The 5,000-nt window shown below is 48.1% G+C and overlaps 2 non-coding genes across 2 annotated transcripts; both read right to left on the bottom strand.

The window, feature by feature from the left end:
- Positions 1-403: 403 nt before the first annotated feature.
- On the bottom strand, positions 404-560 carry LOC120632430. The gene has a single exon (XR_005659104.1). It is a non-coding gene; the product is annotated as a 5.8S ribosomal RNA (ribosomal RNA).
- A 350-nt stretch (positions 561-910) lies between these two features.
- On the bottom strand, positions 911-2,813 carry LOC120632395. Its single transcript, XR_005659090.1, has one exon. It is a non-coding gene; the product is annotated as a small subunit ribosomal RNA (ribosomal RNA).
- Positions 2,814-5,000: the final 2,187 nt, after the last annotated feature.

The following is a 5,000-nucleotide window of genomic DNA, read 5'->3' as shown; positions in this document are numbered from 1 at the left end:
TAACGCGACGCGTCTCTCTCGTGGGCGTCTTAGCGCACGTTTCGCATGCCCGCACCGTGCGTGCGTCGCAGGCGTACGCCACGCATAGCGCACGTATCGCGTTCGACACTAGATCGATTAACCGTTAACGGAAGGGTCGATCGATCGAAGCGATCGTGCGCGCGCGTAGCGACGCTGCTACTGCACCCACGGCTGCTGCTACGGGCTAGCGGCAACGGCGCCGAGCCGGCGAGAGCTTGGCGCGCCTCGAACGACACGCACACATTATTTCATTTTATATATTTAAACGGACCGATTGGCGCTAAGCCTCACGGAGCCGCCATGTGTCCGTGCGCGCGTCTCGCCCTAATGAAAGGTTGTTGAGTCGCGCCCACGAACAGTGTGGCATTTGTTTTTATGCAGCCGGCCCTCAGACAGGAGTGGTCCTGGATGTTTCTCCACGGACCGCAATGTGCGTTCGAAATGTCGATGTTCAAATGTGTCCTGCAGTTCACACTATGACGCGCAGTTAACTGCGTTCTTCATCGACCCGCGAGCCAAGTGATCCACCGTCCAGGGTAATAGTTTAACATTTCTGTTTCATGGTATATTTATTATACAACGTTTTTTGTCATCTATAATATCCAATGCGATCGTAACATAACGACTCTCATCTTAACGAATATAAAGATAACAATATTGGGGTGTCCGAGTAAAGACAACCGACGGACCGCGCCGTGTCGTCGATTATATTGGCTAGTGTCATTGTGGCGACAGCTGAACGCAACCGACAGTCCGGCGGACCGATCGCGACGGTCATACTTATACTAGACGGGTTTTTGTTTTTGTTTTGGTTTGGTCTTTAACATAATCGTACAAACATGGGTGCGCATGCGCGTTTACCGCGGCGACCCGTGCAGACGTTACACGTTAATGATCCTTCCGCAGGTTCCCCTACGGAAACCTTGTTACGACTTTTACTTCCTCTAAATGATCAAGTTTGGTCAACTTCCCAGCAACGCCGACGGCCGTGAAGCCACCGCGTGTCGGTCCGAAGACCTCACTAAATCATTCAATCGGTAGTAGCGACGGGCGGTGTGTACAAAGGGCAGGGACGTAATCAACGCGAGCTTATGACTCGCGCTTACTAGGAATTCCTCGTTTATGGGGGATAATTGCAAACCCCAATCCCCAGCACGTAGGAGTTTCAACGGGTTGCCCGGGCCTCTAGGCCAGGGAGAACATGCTGATTCCTTCAGTGTAGCGCGCGTGCGGCCCAGGACATCTAAGGGCATCACAGACCTGTTATTGCTCAATCTCGTGCGCCTCGAAGACGCCGGTCCCTCTAAGAAGAATTTTAATACGCCGCCAGTGAGTTGCGCGACCGAAGCCGCGCACACCTAAATGACGACGCCTATTTAGCAGGCTAGAGTCTCGTTCGTTACCGGAATTAACCAGACAAATCGCTCCACCAACTAAGAACGGCCATGCACCACCACCCACCGAATCAAGAAAGAGCTGTTAATCTGTCAATCCTTCCGGTGTCCGGGCCTGGTGAGATTTCCCGTGTTGAGTCAAATTAAGCCGCAGGCTCCACTCCTGGTGGTGCCCTTCCGTCAATTCCTTTAAGTTTCAGCTTTGCAACCATACTCCCCCCGGAGTCCAAAATCTTTGGTTTCCCGGAAGCTGCCCGCCGAGCCATTGTAGTAACGTCGGCGGATCGCTAGATGACATATTTACGGTTAGAACTAGGGCGGTATCTAATCGCCTTCGAACCTCTAACTTTCGTTCTTGATTGATGAAAACACCTTTGGCAAATGCTTTCGCTGATGTTCGTCTTGCGACGATCCAAGAATTTCACCTCTAACGTCGCAATACGAATGCCCCCAGTTATCCCTATTAATCATTACCTCGGAGTTCTGAAAACCAACAAAATAGAACCGAGATCATATTCTATTATTCCATGCACGAAATATTCAAGCGGCATTTTGAGCCCGCTTTGAGCACTCTAATTTGTTCAAAGTAAAATTGTCGGCCCATCTCGACACTCAACGAAGAGCACCGCGATAGGATTTTGATATTGAACCGGCGTTTTACCGCCGGCTCACCGACGATATGCTCCGCAGACGTGTCAGTATCACCGCGGATGCGGTGCACCGACAGCGCGGCGCACAAATGCAACTACGAGCTTTTTAACCGCAACAATTTTAGTATACGCTATTGGAGCTGGAATTACCGCGGCTGCTGGCACCAGACTTGCCCTCCAATTGTTCCTCGTTAAAATATTTAAAGTGTACTCATTCCGATTACGAGGCCTCGTAAGAGTCCCGTATCGTTATTTTTCGTCACTACCTCCCCGTGCCGGGAGTGGGTAATTTGCGCGCCTGCTGCCTTCCTTGGATGTGGTAGCCGTTTCTCAGGCTCCCTCTCCGGAATCGAACCCTGATTCCCCGTTACCCGTGACAACCATGGTAGTCGCAGAAACTACCATCGAAAGTTGATAAGGCAGACATTTGAAAGATGCGTCGCCGGTACTGGACCATGCGATCGGCAAAAGTTATCCAGATTCATCAAAATTAACGACTTCGGACGCGAGGCCCTCCGTCGATTGGTTTTGATCTAATAAAAGCGCTCGTCCCATCACTGGTCAGAGTTCTGATTGCATGTATTAGCTCTAGAATTACCACAGTTATCCAAGTAACTGAGTAAGATCTAAGGAACCAAAACTGATATATTGAGCCATTCGCGGTATCGCCTTAATACGGCTTGCACTGAGACATGCATGGCTTAATCTTTGAGACAAGCATATAACTACTGGCAGGATCAACCAGGGAGCTATCCACATACTTCACGCCACGTAACGCCCGTAGCTGTTAAGCTGTAAGGGGAAACGTAGGCGCGCAGTTAGCGAGCCCCTTCCGTAGCGAGCGAGCCGCCGCGCCGGTTCACGGCGCTGCAGCCCCATCTCACGACGGAAGGTCGAAGCACGTCGCGCGCCATTCTATTAAGAGCGGCGACGCGGTGCCCGACAAAATTTATTCTATGATGTGCTGCGAGACGGGAGAGTTTCGCCCCGCCGTCAGCATTCGACGAGCGGAACTATTAAACCCAGACGCCCACGCAGGACGAGGACACATTTCACGTTGCACCGCCTCCGTTAGGAGGCCGTGCGACATGGTCCCAAGCATTGAAGGTTCTTTGAACGAGACTTAACACACATTGACGCTCTTGCGAGCTATGATTTTATAACATATTCGAGTACGACACTTTGATCGTCGCCCGGTACTTGAGAGACTTCTTTTATAACACCATTTTTATATTATTTTTAACACCACGCGCATAAAACACAGGGGGCGAAGCCGCACAAACGAACGCAACAGTCTGCGATTGTGAGCGCGCCACGCCGGTCCCGTATTATGAGAGCTGTATTAAAAATATCACATCTGAATGTACAGTTTTTATATTAAACTGCTGCTGGATAAACTTTTAACGACCGTTTGATTTTACATTGAAATGTAATAACGAAATAACGCAGAGGGAATTTCTGACAGTTAACACATTCGACCCGAGAGAGAGCACATCATATCACAATCGATAATAATATACACTCTTGAAAATCTCACACATTAATGCCATAACAATTGCCCAGACGCGATTCCGTCGGTCGACGCCGTTCATCGGGGTACAATATTAATATGATATTAAAAAATAATACCATAAAAATAAATAAATAAATAAAATAAACATAATATAATATTATAATAAAAAAGAGAACAACCTCTTTTTTTAGAGAAATGCGAAACGTGACAACAATACTAACGCAGAGATACGCGAGAGAGAAGTCTGAACAACGCCACTTTGCGTGGCGCCGCAATCATACTACTCCTTTTAGACTCTGGTATTTCGTCGTCGCCGTCGCCGTCACCTTCGCACCTCCACCCCATATAGTAGTGGCGCGGCGCGACGGGCCTAATGTGTTAGTGAACAAATTAAATTAAACATATTTAAATGGTTTTTTTTTTTTTAATATCCAATTAAAGGAAAAAAGGGACCGCCAGGAACACCTCTTGCACGAGAACGGGCGTGGGCTTGGGCGTGGGCGTGGGCGTGGGCGCGATGCTTGCGGGCGATTGCCGCGTGGTTCAGAGGGGCGGTACATTTGCGCGCCCACGCCCACCCCCTCTACCAATCCAACGCCCATGCCCACGCCCACGCCCACGCCCACTCTCACTATTAAGGCTGGCAGGTGCGTGTGCGTTCGTGCATTGTATATAATACGGACGGCGGTGACAAACAGTTCGTGTATTAATTCACACCCGACCGCCAGAGTCTCATCTCTCCCGTCATGTTCGTGAATCGAAACGCGCCGCACCGCACCGCACCGCACCGCCCTGCCTATGTTTACCTAGAGTGAATGTTATTAGTAATTTTATAATGATGACATTATTAAACTTCCCCTTAGTAATAATAGTCATAAAAAAAAGGCGCAGGCGTGGGCGTGGGCGTGGGCGTGGGCTTGGTTTAGACGGACGGTGCATTAGCGCGCACACGCAAGTGTCGTAATAATCTTAGAAGGGAGACTTCCAGTTCGTGTATCGAATCTTACCGTACCGCGCTGCTACTATGGTTTTTTTTATTTTTAATTTTCTAAAAATCTATATTTACTCAAATTAAAAGTAATCCTTCAATTCTGTTGTGATAATATTAAAAAAAAAATCCATTTTCCACCGTAAAACAAATTAACAAAAAGGAATATAACGAAATATTTTTCAGTGTATAGTCAGTCAGTTCGTGTATTAAACACCTCGCCAGTGGTACTTACTATATACGGTTTCGACTAGGGAGACTGAACTGCCCCCTGTCCGGTTCGTGGATCGAAACGCGCGGCGTCTACATATATTTGATTTTCAAACAAGGAACAATAAAAATATTCAATATTTATCGATATAGCTAGGCTACCTACACTAAGTAATAATGATATAATATAATGAAACTTCCTCTTAACATCATAAATTATGGGT

Source organism: Pararge aegeria, chromosome 19, assembly GCF_905163445.1.
Source record: "Pararge aegeria chromosome 19, ilParAegt1.1, whole genome shotgun sequence".
NCBI classification, from domain to species: domain Eukaryota; kingdom Metazoa; phylum Arthropoda; class Insecta; order Lepidoptera; family Nymphalidae; genus Pararge; species Pararge aegeria.
The sequence above is the reverse complement of the archived record's forward strand: the minus strand, read 5'-3'. Positions and strand labels throughout refer to the sequence as shown.